General features: G+C 35.4%; 1 long non-coding RNA gene across 14 annotated transcripts; it reads left to right on the top strand.

The window, feature by feature from the left end:
• Positions 1-474: 474 nt before the first annotated feature.
• On the top strand, positions 475-5,910 carry LOC123322255. Of its 14 annotated transcripts, XR_006539099.1 has the most exons (7): positions 475-1,545; positions 1,598-1,886; positions 1,939-3,830; positions 3,904-4,041; positions 4,157-4,294; positions 5,633-5,770; positions 5,891-5,905. It is a non-coding gene; the product is annotated as an uncharacterized LOC123322255 (long non-coding RNA). The 14 variants fall into 14 exon arrangements; XR_006539097.1 differs by having other exon boundaries at positions 476-1,545; positions 5,633-5,910; XR_006539098.1 differs by lacking the exons at positions 5,633-5,770; positions 5,891-5,905 and adding an exon at positions 4,367-4,687 and having other exon boundaries at positions 476-1,545.
• Positions 5,911-24,204: the final 18,294 nt, after the last annotated feature.

The following is a 24,204-nucleotide window of genomic DNA, read 5'->3' on the forward strand; positions in this document are numbered from 1 at the left end:
AGCAATAGGTTATGTATGAATTCAGAGTGCAAGTCTGATATAATGAATCATTTATGATATAGAGTGTATTCTAAATGAAACATTAGGTTTGAAAAAAAATTAAAAATTGTTAGGTGTACTCAAAAGACAACGTTAGGTCCCGTTCCAAGTACGGTATAAAAAAAATTAAAACTTCAAAATATGACCAGATATACTAATTATCAGTAAAAATTAAGTAGGAGGATATCAAATAAGTGAGCCTTCGAATAAGAGCGATAAATAAACGAAATCAACTCAGATATAAGAAAACCAACAACTGTTGATTTGTTTGTCCACTTTTATATCAATGTGTATTATGTTCCTGAATTAATTTCGTTTGTTTTGAGTTATTTCATCCTCTCATTTATTGAGACATTGGTTCACTATAACCAGGATAATTTCCAATCCTGCTTTTTTTGTCATACAAGAACATTGTTTTAGGGATTCATCTACTATTTACTATATACTAAAAGAAATTGGAACATGGAATATTTAAAAAATGGTTGGAGGTTTCGCCTAACGGGGCGCCCGGAGGGCGCCCCACTTCGGTAGGGTAACGCCAGACGGTTTCTACGAGAAACGCAGATTCCGAAACTGTATAAAACGTCCCGATCGAAGCCCGGGAAGTCTTCGAAAATAATTTCCGAAAATGTTCGATTTCGACGATTTTTGCCGTCGACGGCGAATATGGCAAAACTTTCTGAAGTTGGCAGAGCGAACGGAAACTTTTCGGGGTCCGGGAACGGGCTATGTCGTATCCCGAAGGACCGAGTCATTGAGAGTTAACACATTTTCCCACTTTTACGGCCCCCAAATAACCGAAAATTGCGTAAGAAAAAAGGGTAATTTTGACGTTTCTCAATTTCACATTTTTTCGTTTTCGTAGAAGGAAAACCACAGAGACGTCATTGTTGATAGTTGTCACGTATGAATAATTCTCGCAATTTTCATTCGAAACATTCGAGAAATGGATGAAAATGGGTGAAAATCGTTCAAATCACGTATCTAAAGTCCCAAATATTACGATTCGGGATTCCGAGACGATAATTTCTATCTAAATATGCACGGGTATGACAAGCATCGAACTCTCATACAAATTCTGCCGTTGAGGGAAGAGTGGAAAATTGTTTGGATTACGGAAATCGTACAAAGGCATATAGGAGACCGGGGACGGTCTATGTTTTATCAGCAAGGACCAAATCATAAGTTTCAACCAATTTGAGCTCCTAAAACGATCCAGAAATACCCCAAAAATGCATAGGAAAGAGGTGGAAAGGTGCAAAACTCTTTGTAATAACAAGGTCCCACGAAGTCATTTATCGTACCGGAGAAGGGCTATGTTTTGTCAGGAAGGACTGAATTTTACTTATTAATCATTTTGAGCGCCCCAAACCACCCTGAAATACCCCAAAAATGCATAAGAAAAAGGTAAAATTTTTGACATTTCTCGAATTCATTTTTCATTCGAAGGAATAACACCGAAGGGAAGAAATTTGATCGTTTTCAAGAAAACTCGAGCACTAAGGGGTAAGTACGTGGAAATTCAATTCATTTCTCCTATAAATAATTTCTTTTTTAGGAGGATTTGAGTTCTTTCGAACATCAATTGTATCAGTAGAAGGACAAACTGTCGTAAAAATATGAGATGGTATCGTTGGATGTGTACCGGGGACGGGGCTATGTTTTGTCTGGAAGGACTGAATTTTACTTATTAATCATTTTGAGCTCCTAAAATGACCCAGAAATACCAGAAAAATGCATAAGAAAAAGGTAGAATTTTTGACATTTCTCAATTTTTTTTTCATTCGAAGGAACAACACAAAACGGAAGAAATTTGATCGTTTTCAAGGAAAGTCGAGCTTTTAGGGGTAAGTACGCGGGAATTCAATTCATTTCTCCAATAATTAATTTCTTTTTTAGTAGGATTTGAGTCCTTTCAAACATCAATTGTATCATTAGAAGGACAAGCCGTCGTAAAAATATGAGATGGTATCGTTGGATGTGGTGGCTTCCAGAACACCCAGCAAACTCGGAAAAAGCAAAAGTTGATACCTTTAAGAAATTGCCTTTCCAGTATTGTACAGAAGGCCAAGATCGAAGGCCTGAAAGTCTCCCAAAATAATTTCTGAAATACGTCGTTCTCGACGAAAGGTGCAAAACTCTTTGGAATAAGAAAGTCGCACGAAGTCATTTATCGTACCGGAGACGGGCTATGTTTTGTCAGGAAGGACTGAATTTCACTTATTAATCATTTTGAGCTCCCAAAACGACCCAGAAATACCAGAAAAATGCATAAGAAAAAGGTAGAATTTTTGACATTTTTAAATTCATATTGCGGTTAGATTTTTTATGCTCATTGTAGAGAAAGGAATTCTTCGGTTTCTATTGAAGGAAACTGAATTGAATCTTATAATGCATGAATCAATAATCATTTTGCTTCATTCCAACTGCATACAATAGATTTTTAGCAATTTTCAAGCAGTTGGGCAGTGTCCGGTGATGTTTTCTTTTTACTCATTCGAGGTCCAAGGAAAAATATGTTTTCGATTAATTTATTCAATGGAAATAATATAATGATTATTGGAATACATTATCCAGGTGAGTTTTTGCATTAGAATTCTCTATTTATAGACTTTTGGCAAGTTAATCCCATTTTTGTTTTCATCATAGAGAAGGAAGAAGTTTCTTTTCAAAATAAAATTAACTGAATGAAATCTTGAAAAGCAGGGAATCTCTTTTAAAATGCTCCCTTCTAACTGCATAAAACTGATTTTTGCTAATATCATCAACTGTTTTGGGTTTTTTGTTTCATTCCCAATTCCAGTATGCAGTTTTTTCATCATCTATATAATTTTCCTGAAACAATTCATGGATTATACTGAGTAAATTTGAATATATGATTTGATTATTATATATTTCGAATAAATCCTTACATAATTCCCTGTATTTTAAGTATTATTCTTATAGTCACATCCCCAGTAGAAAATATACATTTGCTAAAGATAACAAAAGTAAGAGTCGGAAAATGTGAGATTTAGAAGATTAGGTGACAGTATCACATAAGGTTTTTGATTCATTGAGAAAAGGAAAAGCATTTCTCATTCAGTTTCATTTATATAACAACAGAATGATAGGTTAGGTTAGAAAATTTGGACCACAGAGCACTACTATAAGTTTTGATTATGTTTTATAGAAAAACAACAACATAGAACAATATTTTGGCCTCGGTATTTTTAAAAATTATATTTTTATTTAAATTTTTTTGAGCGAATCTGTTTAAATAGGTATATCTACCTAAGGGTAATACTTTGGGCTTACTAGCCCATATCCCATTTTCATATTTCTTCGTTTTCGTAGAAGGAAAACCACAGAGACTTTACCACTGAGAGTTGTCATGTATAATTAGAGCAATTTTCATTCAAAACCTTAGAGAAATTAATAAAAATAAGTGAAAATCCTTCGAAACACGTATTTATAGCCCCAAGTATGATGAATCGGGCTTTCCTTCAAGACGATAATTCCTATTCAAATATGTATGGGTATAATTGCCTTTCATAATTTCTGAAAAAGGTCAATTCTACCGTTTACCGAGAAAGATGCAAGTGCTTACTTATTCAAGGTGGAAAAAGAAAAGGTTGATTCTATTTGCTGTTCCTAAATTACAATTTGTCAGCAAATGTTATCCTTTTTATCAAGGTGACTAGCATTTCGAACTACCGGAGAAAGGAATTTACTTCTTTGTTCACTTCAGATGCAATATTCTTCAAAAAATTAATTGTAACTAAATTGGCTGGTGGGAAATCTAATAGAATGTAGGTATTTCCGATTTTATCCAAAAAATATCTAAAAATTTTGAGCAAATCAAAATAAATATTATTTTTTTAGGTTATTTTCTGCAGGAAGAACCAGGTATGGTTGGATGTGGTGGCTTCCAGAAGTGTCCCAAAATATTTTCTGATAAAGATTTATCATTTTGAGCCCCCAAAACGACCCAGAAGTATCCGAAAAATGCATGAGAAAAAGGTAGAATTTTGACATTTCTCGAGTTCATGTTGAGGTTCTATTGAAGGAAACTGAATTGAATCTTATAATACATGAATCAATAATCATTTTGCTTCATTTCAACTGCATACAATAGATTTTTAGCAATTCCCAAGCAGTTGGGCAGCGTCCGGTGATGTTTTCTTTTTACTGATTCGAGGTCCAAGGAAAAATATGTTTTCGATTAATTTATTCAATGGAAATAATATTATGATTATTGGAATACATTATCCGGGTGAGTTTTTGCATTAGAATTTTACATTTATAGACTTTTGGCAAGTTATTCTCATTTTTGTTTTCATCGTAGCGGAAGGAATTTTGTGAGTTCCTTTTCAAAATGAACTGAATGAAATCTTGAAAAGCATTTTATAAGGTTTTTTTCCAACTGCATATAACTGATTTATGCTGATATTCAAGCTTAATATGAAGATAATTGTATTGACAAGAATTCTTTCAGAAAAACTGTGACAATGTCTGTTGAAATTGTTACACTGAAATACGGAATTCCTACTGCCTTTGAAAATTCATAGTTTGTTTTAATTGAGGAATTATTCTTATCCATCCATTGCATAACTGTTATATTGAAAGTTGAAATATTCAATAAATAGAATGAAACAAATGATAATGACACCGTTCTTTATTGTCCCAAATAGTCATCCATCAAAACCCTTCAGCTTGATCATAACATTTCATTCGTACAATGAAATATTAAACTTAAAAATTCAAAATGAAGTTTTAGTTCTTGTGACTACTTTATCAATAAAAAAAACTGAAAGACAGCATTAACTAAAAATTCTTTGAAAACAAATTTTGTTGATTCGAAAGTCTTCACTTAGGCAACATGTAATTTTTAAGCTGCTCATTTTGTGGAGAAAAGTTAGACACTTCTACATATAGAAATCAGTCCAGAAACCTATTTTCTTGAACGAAATCCATAAAGTATAATTCAAAGAGCAGTATATCGTTATTGATGAATTTTCAACCAAATATCTAGCTACTTATACTGTGAAACCATATAGATAGTAATGCTTGAATTCTTTAATTATTATATTTATTTTCATTTACTTCAAACATCACAACTTAATAATTCACATGTTACCCATCTACGCTTTACGACGTTTATGATAGGTTAGAGAATTTAAACCACAGAGCACTCTTCTATTATCACAGAAAAAATTTATACAGATAGTTCCTCTTTGATAAATGACAGTGACTGTCGTCCATAGACCTAATAATAGACATAGGCGTAACATGAAAAATTAATTATACATGGACGTAACAATTTCCGTTATCATTTGGATGATAGAATTTTTCTTCGGATAAACCGATATGAACAAGGAGAACATTATATGAGATAATTCGCATTACTCTTCTGAAAAGAACACAATTTGGTGAATATATGAGTAAATATTTCGGAAATTTCTGCGCGAAAAACTATCTCAGAAAGATGAGCGATTTTTCTATGACTAACAAGCACAGAACAATCGGAAAAATTTCATGATATATAATTAATAGTAACCGAATCTTGACAATTTCACCGACGACGTGAATGAGAATGAATATGTCATTATAGCTGGATCTCCTGGCCATGCGAATCTATCAACATAGGCGGATCTATCAGCATACGCGTATCTACCTAAAAGGTGGATCTCCTGGCTATACTGATCTACCAATTAAAGTAGATCTACGGGCTTACATATCTACCTAAAAGGTGGATCTCCTGGCTATACTGATCTATCAATTAAGGTAGATCTACGGGCTATGGATCTCCTGGTCATGCGAATCTATCAACATAGGCGGATCTATCAGCATACGCGTATCTACCTAAAAGGTGGATCTCCTGGCTATACTGATCTATGGGATTATACTAATCTACCAATTAAGGTAGATCTACGGGCTTACTAGTTATATCCTACAGATAATTGGAAAAATTTGCTCTTTTCAGTTTCACTAGTTATAATGGCGTCATAGATCTAACGCTACGCTACGCACCGTAATTTTTTATATTGTTTTCTCATTATTCCATATGCCAGCTTCAGTACTCTCGCGAATATTATTATTCCAGTTTCAACCTCAAGAAAAAGGCTACTGCAACCAAAATTTTTCGTTATTTTCTCTAATAAATTTCAGCAATCCATTTTAAGAAATTCATGACGGAAAAAAGTAACTTTTTTATTCGGTTTTTCGAAGTTTTCCATGAGCTATATGGATGTGTAGAGGATGTTTCATTAAAATGAATTAATTTCAAAGAAATTACCTGAGCCTGAAACAAAGAACAGTTTACATTGACGAATATAATAGACAGATAGAATAGAAGTCAACGTTCATACTTAATTATCGAAATCTCATTTCTCTTGACAAATACAAAGGGGATTTATCTGTAAAAAAAACCAGAACAATATCATGGAAACCAAAAAAGTGCCATAACTGATCTACGGGACTACTATTTCTTGATAAGCAAAAAAAACCCTATTCAAAACCATTGACGTATTGAAGTATACAGTAAAATATTTGTTACTTTGACTAGGTGACAGGTACAGAATAGCACAGGTACAGTATAACCAATACAATAAACCATCCCTCAACGTTTCCGCCCGCAACGGACCGATTTGGTCATAATTACTACCTGCGAAAACAAGGAATTGTATAGCATGAACTTTGAAGTATTTTGAAATAAGATATTTGATTGTTGATGCATTTTTCGGAAATATTGCAATTAATTATCGATTTATGTTCGAACCCCAGCATCTCAAAATAAAACTTTTTTCTATAAAACGGCCTTTTTAAAATCATTTTGAATATTTTCGATAGCCGGATCAGCATAGAAATCATAAAATATCTAATCTAAACAGCAAATGAAGTTGGACGGCCAAAAACTTGCATAAGTTTGACTATGTCTAATTTCGACATTATTTTGGCAATATTTTATTTTCACTTTACTGAATGTCACTAGCATTGGTTATTTTTTTTTTAATATCTTCTTTTCGTACTGGGCGTGAATATAATTTCCGATTTTCGTCTTAAATTTTGGAGATAGTGAGGCCTTACAAATGTTTTAGTGTGACTTTCGGACTAATATCAAGTTATTTATTTTTTGGTGAGTTAGAGTTTGTATTGGACGAAATTTTTGCTTATTATTCGGATGTGATCATGATGGGGGACATGAATAATTGCATGATTCAGAATTCTGCCCGTTCGAGAGCGATGAGGAACATATTGGAATCCTATAACCTAAAACTAGTGAATAACAGGCCCACGCATCACAGTGCTACCTGTGATACGTTACTCGACTTGTTTATAACGTCTATACCTAACAGAGTGGTTGCCAGTGGACAACAGCATGCTTATCAATTTTCTCGTCATGACCTGGTGTTTGCTGGATTTAAACTCAAATGCCCTAAACCTAAGCCTCGAGTTATTAAATGTCGGAATTTAGGAGGTGTCGATCTGGCGAGGCTGGTTCAAACTGCGAGGGCTGCTGATTGGGAATCGGTTTATCAAGCTCCTACTTTGGATGCAAAGGTGGCTATTTTTAATGAATTAATATTAAAAATCTACGACGAATTAGCGCCCCTGAAACTCATTAAGGTTAGACATTCTCCATGCCCCTGGTTAACTGAAGAGATCAAGAATGCAATGAAGTGTCGTGACAGGTTGAAGGCCTTCTACATCGCGAATCCTACCGAAGTAAATAGGGAACACTATCGTACTGCGAGGAACACTTGCAATCGGATGTGCAGGAGTGCAAAGAGAGATTATCTCCACGGAATTCTTAATGGCGCACCACCAAGGAAGGTCTGGCAGACTTTGCGCTCAGTTGGGGTGGGCGAGAGGCACAGCCCACCTTGTGCAAATTTTGATCCCTCTCTGCTTGCCCGGCATTTTGCGAATTCTGGTACTAGGATTAATGAAAGTATTAAGACAAATACATTGATGAAGTTAAGCTCATGTTCTCCACCAGGTAGTGTGTTCGATTTTGTGCCCATTAATGAAGACGATGTTAAGTCTGCTCTGGGAGAGGTTGGTTCAGGGTCGGTTGGTTCCGATGGTATTGGAGTGGGCCTTCTGAGGCTCATTGCGAATGAGATTCTTCCTGTGCTCTCACATATCTACAATATTTCAATTCAAACTGGCATTTTTCCTAGTGCATGGAAATATGCTAAAATCATTCCCATACCTAAGTGCCAAAATCCCACGAGTCCAGGGGACTTTAGACCCATTTCCATACTCCCTACTCTATCTAAAATTTTTGAAAAGATCATTAAAGGCCAAATTATTAACTATTTGAATAATAATAATCTTCATAATTGCTACCAGTCGGGGTTTCGCCAAAAACGCAGCACGACAACTGCCCTTACTAAAATAACTGATGATATCAGCGTGGCCATGGATAATAAACTACTCACTGTTTTAGTTCTCTTAGACTTTAGTAAGGCCTTCGACTCTCTCGACTTCGATATACTTTTGGCCAGGCTGCGTCTGCTGGGTTTTGCTGAGCATACCATAGCCTTCTTCTACTCTTATCTGAAGGATCGCGAAATATCCGTTGAGATAGATGGCAGCTCCTCTGATTGGGTGACTGTGTTTTCAGGTGTTCCGCAGGGGAGCGTGTTGGGTCCTCTTTTATTCTCTATTTACGTCTCCTCACGAACTGATTCCTTGGACATTAAATTTCACCTTTTCGCAGATGACCTACAAATATATATCCACACTTCCGTTGAAGATTTCTCGGCTAGTATCGAAAATTTAAACAGGAATCTCTTACGACTGTCTGTCGTCGCTGAGAGCTTAGGTCTGACTCTAAATACTACCAAAACTAAGTCGATCATTATCGGTACTAAACGAAACTTGGGTTTGATCGACAAAGTAAATAATAAAATTGTCCTCAACGATGTTGTTGTTCCCTACTCCAATGAGGTTAGAAACCTTGGTATCTTATTGGACGAAACTCTATCCTGGAATAATCAGATTGCTTCTATCAGTTCAAGAGTCTTCTGTATCTTGCATCAACTCCGACTTTTGAACAACTTCTTGCCCTTCGAAACCAGGAAAACATTATTCTTCTCTCTCGTACTTCCTATACTCGATTATGCTGACGTAGCCTAAATGGGTCTCACAAACACACAGCTGATGAAACTGGAGCGGTTACAAAATGCAGGTGTACGATTTGTCTACAACTTAAGGAAATTTGATCATATAAGTCAATTCAGGCAAAATATGGGATTGCTACCCATCAAACAACGTCGAATTTGGCATCTTCTTTTACTGGGGTTCAAGGTGTTGAGGTCCCGCGAGCCTGAATACCTGTATGATGGTCTTAGTCTTCTGGGAGATGGGGTCCGTCAGACAAGGGCACTTGACCTTGAGGATACCACTCCACTCGACTAATGTTTGCTCGAATAGCTTCACAGTTCTGTTTTCCCGGATCTGGAATCGCCTCCCTCCGGATATCGTTCGGAAGGTAACTTACCTTTCATTTAGGTTTTTCCTCAGGAGATATTTAAGTGCTTCACCCATCACACTTACTTGATACCCATGTTTAATATGGTCCCTTTCTTCGGCGACGTGTATCCTTCTTCCTCCCATTCCCCTTTCTCCCTATTTTGGAGCAGGTTGAACTGAATTTAAGTTAGGTCAGGTATTCTTGTTTTTAGATATAAGTTTCTTTAATGGATTATTTCTGGTTGGCAGGAAGAAATTGCATGGCGATATGTCCACCTTTTGCACAATTCTATAAAAATGTATGAAACTTGTTTTAATGCAATAAAGAGTTCAATAATAATAATAATAATAATTTCCGTATAATTCCCCATTTTGAAAAACGTTAGCAGAATATTCCGTATCCAGGAATACCTTGTCAATTTTGGGCATAGTAAGGATAAGCTGGATTATAATTCGACTTAAATAGAGGTTTTCATTTAAACAAATTTTTTTCGATGAAAGTACGAAACGAAAGAATTTTTTGGTGGATATGCTGTTAAAAATACATTATGACTTCGACAACAATTCCTGAATGTTGCACCATTCTATCGTTAAAGCATACTGAAAGTTGGAAATCTTGGAAAATTCAATGTCATGTCACCAGAGTCACATGTTACTCGATGGGGAATCCATGCCGTTTTTTAAGAAACCAAGTTTTTATCTCTTATAATATGAGAATATTTCATTTTAATTATTTATTTATTTATTTATTTATTTATTTATTTATTTAATTATTTATTTATTTATTTATTTAATTATTTATTTATTTATTTATTCATTATAATATACTAAAAACTTTTCGGTTTCCCGGTTAAGACCTTGAAAATGAAATTCATGAAGTAGATAGTAGTGCTCCGTATAATTAGGGTGAAAACAAAAAATAACGATTCTTTACTTATATATACGAACCTACATGGAATTCTGCATATACATCAGAGTCGTTAAATCTATTCAGGGACATTCTTTCTATAGTTTTATTTCCTCAGGAAAAACGTGTATACCATCTACAACGTGAATGTAAATGATGAAAAAGAATTCTCTAGAAATTATTAATTTTGAAATATTGTTTGGAGCAGCGAGATTTGAAACAAACTTAAGAATTGAAATACTAATGCGCTTCAATACTTGCTTATCCAGATAGTCATTATCTGTATCGATAACTTATACTTTTCAATTGTTGATATTTTATCATTTCATAATATCAGAAACGTTTGAAAAAATAAACAGTAATATAGTATATTCTTTCTGTAAGAAAAATACTCTGGACAATTATCATTTAAATTCTCATATGTTTCATAAACTCATAATTATATAAAACACTCTATAATTTTAGGTATTTTTAGTGTTAGGCTCAAGTATCACAAAATAACAAAATATTTTATATGTTCTTTTTAGGTATCATAAATAATGGATTGAACACTATAAGTAAAATATCGCAGGAATTTGAACAGGTTGAAAAACAATCTCTTATGAATTCGCCAACGTTTCGGAACTATTTTGTTCCTTTCTCAAGGCTCATCATACAACTAATAAAAGTAACACTTTAAAATTGGTCATAGGAAGTTAAGGATAAATCAACAAAGAGTTCGACGTGTGACAGTTAAATTGAACGAATGTAATACATTGATTCCATAGAAATTTCAAGTCACAGCAATCTAATATCGAATCAGACGACGGAACGGGCAATTGGGTGGTGGGGTGCTAGGGAGGGATGGTAGAGGGGCTATATAACAGCGGAGTAGATGTACAAAGTATTCAGTTGTGAATGTGCTTCGTGCTGCAAATATTGTGTTGTGGTTTACATTTTTTAACTTTGATACTATCGAATTTTATCGTTTCATACTTAAATATTTTTTTCATTGTGGAAGACGAGATGGACAGAAAGAAGATCTTGAGAATGGGATTGGAAAAATTGAAGTCTAAACAAATTGACTTGAGGAGAACAGTTCAAATCAGGAATTTTCTGAAGTCACATGTAGGAGAACGAAAAAGAGGAAAAGTTCCGCAGAAAAAATCCGACACTCACGCTGCAAGGAGAGAAGGTAATCAAGATGAACATAGCCAAAAAGTCGTGAAGAAAATAAATTCTGATGTTGGAGAAAAAAAGCAGTATGTGTCGAACGGAAATCTGAGAAAACGCTTGACGAGGTCTTTCATTCTGAAGGAGATTCTGAATATGACATCTATTAGAAGAAAAGAAGATCCTAATATCAAACTTTTCAATGTGAATGACTACATTGAGATTTTAAGGAAGAAGGAGAAACCTATAAAATGAAACTTTTGTAGGATTTGTAACTCCAGCCCGCGCTCTATATTCAAAATGAAATATTAACTTCGAGAAAAATTGAAAATTGTTAGATGTAGAGAAAAGACAACAGTACTGTTTTAAGTACTATGCGTAAAAGACTGAACGCTCCTTGAACTGCGATCAAGAAATAGAAAATTCATAATATTGGAGTGCAAGTCTGATATTTGAATTTACAGCATATTCTTAATGAAACATTAATTTTGAAAACAAATAAAAATTGATAGGGGATCATAAAAGTTAACAGTTAGTACTGTTTCAAGTACTATGCAAAAAAAAATCCACTGAACGCTTCTTGACCTGCAATCAAGCAATAGGTTATGTATGAATTCAGAGTGCAAGTCTGATATAATGAATCATTTATGATATAGAGTGTATTCTAAATGAAACATTAGGTTTGAAAAAAAATTAAAAATTGTTAGGTGTACTCAAAAGACAACGTTAGGTCCCGTTCCAAGTATGGTATAAAAAAAATTAAAAATTCAAAATATGACCAGATATACTAATTATCAGTAAAAATTAAGTAGGAGGATATCAAATAAGTGAGCCTTCGAATAAGGGCGATAAATAAACGAAATCAACTCAGATATATGAAAACCAACAACTGTTGATTTGTTTGTCCACTTTTATATCAATGTGTATTATGTTCCTGAATTAATTTCGTTCGTTTTGAGTTATTTTATCCTCTCATTTATTGAGACATTGGTTCACTATAACCAGGATAATTTCCAATCCTGCTTTTTTTTGTCATTCAAGAACATTGTTTTAGGGATTCATCTACTATTTATAATAATAATAATAATATAATATTCAGTTGGACGAAAATATTTATGAAGTCATGCAGAAGGCGGTACTGCTCGGAACGGCGAGAACTGTACGCAAGTACATGGGGAATGCAGAGGAACACCGTCTGCTCCGACAGGAAGTGCGGGTGGAGCAGGAATCCAACCTACAGCAGGAAGCCGAGGAGCGACCCGAACCCCACCACCACCACGAGCCCGAAAACCTGGAAAGGGCTCCAACAGAGCTTTATCCTTTTGATATCTCAGATATCTGGGATAAGTGAATTTTCCTCTGGAGAGGAGTGTGAAAGCCGCAAGGCTAAAGTCATCACATAATAATAATACAGAGATCTCGTGGAACAAACCAGAAGACAGTGGAAGCTGAAAGATATAAAGACCATCCCTATTGTCATTTCATCTACAGGCCTGATACCGAAGAAATTACTAGAGAACTTGAGAAAACTTCAGTTGGACGAAAATATTTATAAAGTCATGCAGAAGGCGGTACTGCTCGGAACGGCGAGAACTGTACGCAAGTACATGGGGAATGCAGAGGAACACCGTCTGCTCCGACAGGAAGTGCGGGTGGAGCAGGAATCCAACCTACAGCAGGGAGCCGAGGAGCGACCCGAACCCGACCACCACCACGAGCCCGAAAACCTGGAAAGGGCTCCAACAGAGCTTAATCCTTTTGATATCTGAGATATCTGGGATAAGTGAATTTTCCTCTGGAGAGGAGTGTGAAAGCCGCAAGGCTAAAGTCATATGTTTATTAATTCCAAGAAATTACACCAAATAAGATATAAAAATGGAATAAGTCAAAAAACATATTGAACAGGAATGAAACAGACAAAATATTAACATACCTATCTCCTACAGTACGAAATAAATTCAGATAAACTGTATGGCTCTGATTTCAAAATAAAACAATATAAAGATTTCTTAAAATCCTCATCGCAAGTGATCATTCTAATAGTTTTTGGTAGAGCATTGTACATAGATATTGCCATACATTCAACAGTTCTCTCCCTTAGTATTGTCCTATGAATAGTTACATTATAAGGAAACATTCTTCTGGTGTTATTAACATTTTTGTAATCCTCAAAATAATGAATTCGTTTTCTAAAAAAAAGTAAGAGCCTATATACATATAATCCATAGACAGTGAGTATATTATTTTTTTCGAAATTTCTTATACATGATTCTCTATAACTCAAACGTAACATAGTACGCAATGCCCTTTTTTGAACAACGAAAATATTTTCCACATTTGATGAACTACCCCCAAAAATTATTCCATATGAAAGTATGGAATGAAAATTTGCAAAATAGACAAGTTTGAGCACATCGAAATTCACTTGACCAATTAACATAAATAATGTGTAACATGCAGAGCTTAATCTGGTCTTAAGTTGTTCTGTATGAGGTCCCCACTTTAATTGACTGTCAAGAACTATACCCAAAAATTTCACATTATCTTCAACCACAACAGAGCTATCAAGAATATCCACAGTTTCAGGAAAATCTAATTTGGAATTATCACTATGAAAAATCATACATTTAGTCTTCTCAATGTTTAGGACAAGATTATAATTACATAACCAAGTTTTTACCGAGTTAACCACAATATTGCAAACATCAACAGCGTATGGAATACATGACGATCGGGTCAAAATATTTGTATCATCTGCAAATAATCTCATTGAGGTAGTATCCTGGGACGGCATTGTAGACTTAACTGAAAGAGCATGATTTGTTTCAATGCTTTTAGTCAAAACAGCTGGTGATTTTACTTTAGTCCGAGATGAGGGTATACTCTTCATCATCTTCTCAATTAGAGGTTCACATTCACTTTTGATCGCCTTAGGTAGAGAATCAACATAAATTATGAACAATAAAGGACCAACAATACTACCCTGAGGGAGTCCTAAAATTGTTTCAATTTCATCCGAGACAAAGGTTTCACCATCAGCCTCCAGAACTACCCGTTGTTTTCTGGACTTCAAATAGCTCTCTATGAGTTTGAGTTGACTATCTCTGATATCACAATTATCGAGTACTTCCAAAAGCTTCCGATGATCAACACAGAAAGCCTTCGAAAGGTCCAAAAACAGTGCCATAGGAATTTGTCCTTGCTCCAGAGCAATAACAATGTCATTTATGAGCTCAAAAATAGCGGTTTCAATATTTTTATTTTAACAAAACCATGTTGACATCCAGAAATAACATTGAATTTACGAAAACAATTAGACATTTTATTGCTTAAAATCTTTTCAAAAACTTTAGAAAATGAAGAGAGGATGCTTATGGGCCTATAGTTGTTAAGGTCATCTTTGCTACCTTTTTTATGTAGGGGTTTGACTATAGTAATCTTCAGATTATCCGGAAAAATACCCTCCGTGAAAGAACGATTGATTATAAAAGTTAATGGTTCAATGATAAAGTCTATCGATGCTTTTATCACTTTCATCGGTATCTCATCATGGCCCCATGATGTATTGGTTTTCAAAGATTTCACAACTTGTACAATTTCGTCCTGCGTAATATCAAACATGAAAAAAGAATTATCAAGTTTGCTCTGAGAATTAGGGATAATAGACATCATATTTCTTCGGAAATTGATGAATGGGGACCTGGAAAGTATCTTCATCACCTCCAGACTGAATATTTACGCTCCAATAAGGAGGATTAGGCAATTTGACATCTTTCACATACCGAAGAGACAAACCAATAGCGCTATGAACTCTCCTGTTCATAGAATGCTCAGTCAATGTAACAGCTTTAAAGAAGTAATTGACCCATTTTTTCTCAGCACAATTTCTGTCAACTCAAGGCTAAAGAATTATTTCATCACATCTTACCATTGATCGCGGTATTCTGACTTTCGGCCCACATGGATGATGTATACTGTTGTTATGGTTTTTTTCTTTTTATATTGAATACGTAATTTTAATTCTCCAGCATTTTTTTTTGCTTTTTCTAAGGTACTTCTATTTTTTTTTTAAATCTAAATTGTGACCATTTTTTGGGTATTTAATTAACTGTATGTGTCCTGATTAACAATAAACAATAAACAATAGATCTGGTTAAACCTTCAGTTAATTTAACTGGAATATTTGCAAAAAATGTATTGAACCGATTTGCCAGAGCTGAGTGGTCGCTTTGACCAAGAGATACCTCGTTATGAACTTTATTCTTGGTTAGAGAATTAATAATCCTCCACGAAGCTTTGGAATTATTTTCAGAATTCACAATGATCTCGTTGAAATATTCTCTCTTCGTTGTGGTCAAAAGAGAATCATATCTCCTTTTAGTGGACCTATAGACATCCCTGAATTCTGGTTTACAGAATGATATAACATAAAGTTTGTCTAGGGTATCTTTCGGTTTTTTAATTTCGGGAGTTTGTCTAAAAATACCAGGAGAAACCAGTCGAATAGCAATTTTAGGAAAACACAGCTCAAAAATTTCCGAAAAACGTTGGTGGAAAACATTCCAAAGTTGACTAGGATCAAGTTTGCTGCCGTAAACACCATCCCATTCCATCAGTGACAGTTCCCGTAAAAACCTCTCAATTGATTTGTCATTTATAATTCTTTTCTTTACAAATTTATTCTTCATTTTGTCACCGCAAATCAATGTGGAGATAAACTTCAATCCTGAATGATCTGAGATGTGGTACTCAACTACATTAGTATTACCGCTAAGGGAGGTGAACACATTGTCTATACAAGAGTCAGACACAGGACGTGTTGGCTTAAAATTTGTAATTCTGACATTGAAATTCTCCAACAAAGACAGAAATTCTCTAACATCAGAAGAAGAAGACAGAATATCTAGGTTAAAATCTCCTACCAGAATATAGTCAGATGTCTCCGACAAGCAACGCTCAAAAATTTCTCTTAGGCATTCGAGGAACTGTACAACATCGGCTAATGGCGGGGTATTAGGCCTATAGATACAAATAATAAGCATTTTACAGTTTTCCATATACAAACTGGCAGCACAACATTCAATGACATTAGGAATACTTAGTGAATTATAATCTTGCCTATCAGTACACTTCAGATCTTCCTTGCAGTAAATTGCAGTTCCACCATGTCTTCCTTTCAAACGGCAAAAACTTGAAACAAGCTTGTAACCCTCCAACATGCCGGCTTCGAGTTCATCTTTGGATTTCCAATGCTCAGTTATCGCCACTATGTCTGCACCCTCTTCCAGAGCCATCAAGTGCAGCTTATTGAGAGCAGTACCCAGAGACTGGACATTCTGAAGGAGAAGGCAGAAATGACGCTTTGCAGCACAATGCTCCGATACTATGCCATCAATTGATTCTCTCTGGACTTCTGAAAAAATTGTTTATCAAAGGAAAATTCCCTCAAGACTATACCTTCCGGCCAAAAAGAATCGCTGAAGACCTCATCAAGAGCTTCCTTTGATGGGAGACCAATACTAAAAGCAGAGTTTTGGCCAACTGTGTTTAGTTTCTTCACAATTATCTGATCACTTCCAGGTACACCCTCCAAAAAAGATTTTATATCCATTTCAGAAACTGATTTTCCCGCAATTCTCCCAACATAAATCCAGCGCCTCCGGATATCCTACAGATAATTGGAAAAATTTGCTCTTTTGAGTTTCACTAGTTATTTTTGATTGAGATTTGAAACAAACTTGAGAATTGAAATACTAAGGCGCTTCAATACTTGCTTATCCAGATAGTAATTATCTGTATCGATAACTTATACTTTTCAATTGTTGATATTTTATCATTTCATAATATCAGAAACGTTTGAAAAAATGAACAGTAATATATAATAGTATATTCTTTCTGTAAGAAAAATACTCTGGACAATTATCATTTAAATTCGCATATGTTTCATAAACTCATAATCATATTAAACACTCTATAATTTTAGGTATTTTTAGTGTTAGGCTCAAGTATCACAAAATAACAAAATATTTTATATGTTCTTTTTAGGTATCATAAATAATTAATTGAACACAATAAGTAAAATATCGCAGGAAATTGGACAGGTTGAAAAACAATCTCTTATGAATTCGCCAACGTTTCGGAACTATTTTGTTCCTTTCTCAAGGCTCATCATACAACTAATAAAAGTAACACTTTAAAATTGGTCATAGGAAGATAAGGATAAATCAACAAACAGTCCGACGTGTGTCAGTTAAATTGAACGAATGTAATACGTTGATTCCAAAGAAATTTTAAGTCACAGCAATCTAATATCGAATCAGACGACGGAACGGGCAATTGGGTGATGGGTGCTAGGGAGGGATGGTAGAGGGGCTATATAACAGCGGAGTAGATGTACAAAGTATTCAGTTGTGAATGTGCTTCGTGCTGCAAATATTGTGTTGTGGTTTACATTTTTTAACTTTGATACTATCGAATTTTATCGTTTCATACTTAAATATTTTTTTCATTGTGGAAGACGAGATGGGCAGAAAGAAGATCTTGAGAATGGGATTGGAAAAATTGAAGTCTAAACAAATTGACTTGAGGAGAACAGTTCAAATCAGGAATTTTCTGAAGTCACATGTAGGAGAACGAAAAAGAGGAAAAGTTCCGCAGAAAAAATCCGACACTCACGCTGCAAGAAGAGAAGGTAATCAAGATGAACATAGCCAAAAAGTCTTGAAGAAAATAAATTCCGATGTTGGAGAAAAAAAGCAGTATGTGTCGAACGGAAATCTGAGAAAACGCTTGACGAGGTCTTTCATTCTGAAGGAGATTTTGAATATGACATCTATTAGAAGAAAAGAAGATCCTAATATCAAACTTTTCAATGTGAATGACTACATTGAGATTTTTAGGAAGAAGGAGAAACCTATAAAATGAAAACTTTTGTAGGATTTGTAACTCCAGCCCACGCTCTATATTCAAAATGAAATATTAACTTCGAAAAAAATTGAAAATTGTTAGATGTAGAGAAAAGACAACAGTACTGTTTTAAGTACTATGCGTAAAAGACTGAACGCTCCTTGACCTGCGATCAAGAAATAGAAAATTCATAATATTGGAGTGCAAGTCTGATATTTGAATTTACAGCATGTTCTTAATGAAACATTAATTTTGAAAACAAATAAAAAATGATAGGGGATCATAAAAGTTAACAGTAAGAACTGTTTCAAGTACTATGCAAAAAAAAAATCCACTGAACGCTTCTTGACCTGCAATCAAGCAATAGGTTATGTATGAATTCAGAGTGCAAGTCTGATATAATGAATCATTTATGATATAGAGTGTATTCTAAATGAAACATTAGGTTTGAAAAAAAATTAAAAATTGTTAGGTGTACTCAAAAGACAACGTTAGGTCCCGTTCCAAGTACGGTATAAAAAAAATTAAAACTTCAAAATATGACCAGATATACTAATTATCTGTAAAAATTAAGTAGGAGGATATCAAATAAGTGAGCCTTCGAATAAGGGCGATAAATAAACGAACTCAGATATATGAAAACCAACAACTGTTGATTTGTTTGTCCACTTTTATATCAATGTGTATTATGTTCCTGAATTAATTTCGTTTGTTTTGAGTTATTTCATCCTCTCATTTATTGAGACATTGGTTCACTATAACCAGGATAATTTCCAATCCTGCCTTTCTTTGTCATTCAAGAACATTGTTTTAGGGATTCATCTACTATTTATATCCTACAGATAATTGAAAAAATTTGCTCTTTTCAGTTTCACTAGTTATAATGGCGCCATAGATCTAACGCTACGCTACGCACCGTAATTTTTTATATTGTTTTCTCATTATTCCATATGCCAGCTTCAGTACTCTCGCGAATATTATTATTCCAGTTTCAACCTCAAGAAAAAGGCTACTGCAACCAAAATTTTTCGTTATTTTCTCTAATAAATTTCAGCAATCCATTTTAAGAAATTCATGACGGAAGAAAGTAACTTTTTTATTCGGTTTTTCGAAGTTTTCCATGAGCTATATGGATGTGTAGAGGATGTTTCATTAAAATGAAATTACCTGAGCCTGAAACAAAGAACAGTTTACATTGACGAATATAATAGACAGATAGAAAAGAAGTCAACGTTCATACTTAATTATCGAAATCTCATTTCTCTTGACAAATACAATGGGGATTTATCTGTAAAAAAAACCAGAACAATATCATGGAAATCAAAAAAGTGCCATAACTGATCTACGGGACTACTATTTCTTGATAAGCAAAAAAAAACCTTATTCAAAACCATTGACGTATTGAAATATACAGTAAAATATTTGTTACTTTGACTAGGTGACAGGTACAGAATAACACAGGTACAGTATAACCAATACAATAAACCATCCCTCAACGTTTCCGCCCGCAACGGACCGATTTGGTCATAATTACTACCTGCGAAAACAAGGAATTGTATAGCAGGAACTTTGAAGTATTTTGAAATAAGATATTTGATTGTTGATGCATTTTTCGGAAATATTGCAATTAATTATCGATTTATGTTCGAACCCCAGCATCTCAAAATAGAACTTTTTTCTATAAAACGGCCTTTTCAAAATCATTTTGAATATTTTCGATAGCCGGATCAGCATAGAAATCATAAAATATCTAATCTAAACAGCAAATGAAGTTGGACGGCCAAAAACTTGCATAAGTATGACTATGTCTAATTTCGACATTATTTTGGCGATATTTTATTTTCACTTTACTGAATGTCACTTGCAATGGTTATTTTTTTTTTTAATATCTTCTTTTCGTACTGGGCGTGAATATAATTTCCGATTTTCGTCTTAAATTTTGGAGATAGTGAGGCCTTACAAATGTTTTAGTGTGACTTTCGGACTAATATCAAGTTATTTCCGTATAATTCCCCATTTTGAAAAACGATAGCAGAATATTCCGTTTCCAGGAATACCTTGTCAATTTTGGGCATAGTAAGGATAAGCTGGATCATAATTCGACTTAAATAGAGGTTTTCATTCAAACAAATTTTTTTCGATGAAAGTACGAAACGAAAGAATTTTTTGGTGGATATGCTGTTAAAAATACATTAAGACTTCGACAACAATTCCTGAATGTTGCACCATTCTATCGTTAAAGCATACTGAAAGTTGGAAATCTTGGAAAATTCAATGTCATGTCACCAGAGTCACATGTTACTCGATGGGGAATCCATGCCGTTTTTTAAGAAACCAAGTTTTTAGCTCTTATAATATGAGAATATTTCATTTTAATTATTTATTTATTTATTTATTAATTTATTTATTTATTTATTTATTTATTTATTCATTATTATATACTCAAAATTTTTCGGTTTTCCGGTTAAGACATTGAAAATGAAATTCATGAAGTAGATAGTAGTGCTCCGTATAATTAGGGTGAAAATAAAAAATAACGATTCTGTACTTATCGATACAGATAATGACTATCTGGATAAGCAAGTATTGAAGCGCATTAGTATTTCAATTCTTAAGTTTGTTTCAAATCTCGCTACTCCAAACAATATTTCAAAATTAATAATTTCTAGAGAATTCTTTTTCATCATTTACATTCACGTTGTAGATGGTATACACGTTTTTCCTGAGGAAATAAAACTATAGAAAGAATGTCCCTGAATAGATTTAACGACTCTGATGTATATGCAGAAATCCATGTAGGTTGCTATATATAAGTACAGAATCGTTATTTTTTGTTTTCACCCTAATTATACGAAGCACTACTATCTACTTCATGAATTTCATTTTCAAGGTCTTAACCGGGAAACCGAAAAGTTTTGAGTATATAATAATAATAATAATAGCTCCAACAGAGCTTAATCCTTTTGATATCTGAGATATCTGGGATAAGTGAATTTTCCTCTGGAGAGGAGTGTGAAAGCCGCAAGGCTAAAGTCATAATAATGTCTGGCCTGCCTGGCAGCTATCTGGTAGATGGCCTGCCAGGTAGCCATCGTAACGACGTAGACGGTGCAGCCAGCCACGCCTGCTGTCCGCAGTCCCATTCCTTCTTCCTCTCTCTTTCACATCCTTCATAGGGGTGCTCTTTCTGCTCTCATTTCTCTACCCCTCACCCAAACCGAGAAAGGGGAGCACAAACCCATGGAAATGGTGATTACGAGAAGCCTCGGAAACAAGTCGCTGCCTGGGGATCGTCAGGGCATGTCTGGAGCCGGCGCTGGACATGACAGCATGCGGGACGTCGGTGGCAGGATGTTGAGGAAGCGGGCTCCTGCTGCAAAACAAGCTACAGCTCCAAAGCAACAACAGCAACCAACGAGTCCAATTCAATTGCCGACTCGAACCGCTGAAGGTGCTGCGCAGGATATTCAGCCAGTGCTCACCCAAGCGGGGTTAGTGAGAAAGCGCATGAAGTGGACAACGTCCATGAATGAAACTATTGTGCGCATATATAACTCCATCACGGGACTAGGGCAGAACACGAACAACTATAGGAAAAGGCTCCATGAGGAATTCTGCATTGCCTACCCAAATGTCAATGTCACTGAACAACGAGTGGCAGACCAGTACCGCGTAATTCTGAGAAATGAACTAGTACCAACGGCCCGAATCGACGCAATTAAACGAGAACTTCAGCGTCCGCTAGCAATGGAGAATAACACCAACACCTCTGATGAAGTTCACATACCTGGGCAACAACACCCAGAAGACATTGATACTGAAAGTCCTTCTTGCAAAGCAAATGAGCCTGAACACCAGGACGATAGGGAAGAGCTTCACCGACAAGTTGACTCTGACATGAGGAGATACTTTGCCGAACTGGAAGGAACAGATCCTCTTCATCGAGTAGCACCTCCACGACTCAATACATCCAAAAAACTGTCACTTATAATCGACATCTTGAATAAGGACGTTTTACCTGAATACCTACAGAACGGAAGTTCATTGGAATATCTGCATCTAGTTTTTCACTGTGCAGCGCTGACGACAGCGAAAACCATGGGGGCAAAAATTCGCCGAACGAACAACGATGGTCCAAAATTACACAAATTACAAGCGCCAGCCTGGCAGAAACGTCTTCAACACAAAACAGAAAGGCTAAGAAGAGACATTGGACGACTGACGGAGTACTTGAACGGGAATCGAGGAAGAAAGGTTGTGAAAGCTGCCAAAGAGATCATGGATAGGAACAGGACACACACAGAACGAGAGACGGAGAATGCTACAGCTCACCATTGCCTCGACACTCTGAAGCAAAAATTAAGTCTGTATGCAGAACGCTTGAGGAGATATAAAAGCAATTATAGCCGGAAAAGAGACAATAATTCATTCGAAAAGTCGGAAGAATCTTTCTACCGGTCACTCACATCGTCGGATGGAGAAAATGGAAAGTTACCACCAAAGGAAGCCATTGAACAATTCTGGACCGAACAATTATCAACAAAACCTCAGTTCAATGGAGATACCGGATGGATTGAAGATGAAAAATCTGAAGCTATAAAATATGAGACGATGCAGCATGACATGATCACGATTGAAGAAGTAAAATCAGCTCTCAGAGGACTGCACAACTGGAAAGCACCTGGGCCTGATGGATTACAGAACTTCTGGATCAAGAAACTTTGGATCATGCATGACAAATTGACCTCCGCAATAAATGATGTCATTGAAAATCCTGAAAGAATGCCAGTATTCCTTACACATGGCACAACATACCTGTTACCTAAAGACCAAAGGAATACAGAAGACCCATCCAAGTACCGACCGATCACATGTCTTCCAACGATGTACAAATTAATCACATCGTGCATATCGAACCGAATTCACAACCATTGCGAAAGAAATAACATCATCGCCATGCAACAGGAAGGATGCACCAAAGACAGCCGAGGGTGCAAAGAACAACCAATAATAGATTCAGTTATCTGCAATCAAGCGTTCTCCAAGCGAAGGAATCTTTACGCTGCCTACATAGACTACAAAAAAGCATTCGATTCTATACCTCACGAATGACGATCTTGAAGATTTACAAGGTGGATCCCAATATTGTTAAGTTCCTGAAAAACGCCATGTCAACCTGGCGTACTAGTCTTCAAATAAAAGCAGCAGATTGCTCCATTACAACAGGACCTATTCCAATAAGACGCGGAATTTTCCAAGGAGACTCGCTGAGCCCTCTGTGGTTCTGCATGGCCCTGAATCCCTTGTCTCATAGATTGAATTCTACGGACTACGGATTTTCCATCATGAGCGGAAGTAGAACTATGATGAAACTGAATCATCTCCTTTACATGGACGACTTGAAACTCTTCGCATCTACCAAAAAACAAATGCAACTGATGCTGAAAATGGTGGAAGGATTCTCGGAAGACATCAAAATGAAGGTTGGACTTGAAAAATGTCGACTGCTTAACATAACGAGAGGGAAAATAGAAGATGGTTCGTTCAAACTCAAGGAAGGTGCAGAAATTGAAGCATTAAAGGAAGGAGACACATACAAGTATCTAGGCATAAAACAGGCAAGAAAAATCAATCAGACTCAGATGAAGAAAGAATTAGCGGAGGAGTTCACCCGAAGATTGAGGAGGATAATGAGAACTGGTCTTAACAGCAAGAATCTGATAAAAGCGATTAACACC

The sequence above is a fragment of the Coccinella septempunctata genome, chromosome X (assembly GCF_907165205.1).
Source record: "Coccinella septempunctata chromosome X, icCocSept1.1, whole genome shotgun sequence".
Classification (NCBI taxonomy): Eukaryota; Metazoa; Arthropoda; class Insecta; order Coleoptera; family Coccinellidae; genus Coccinella; species Coccinella septempunctata.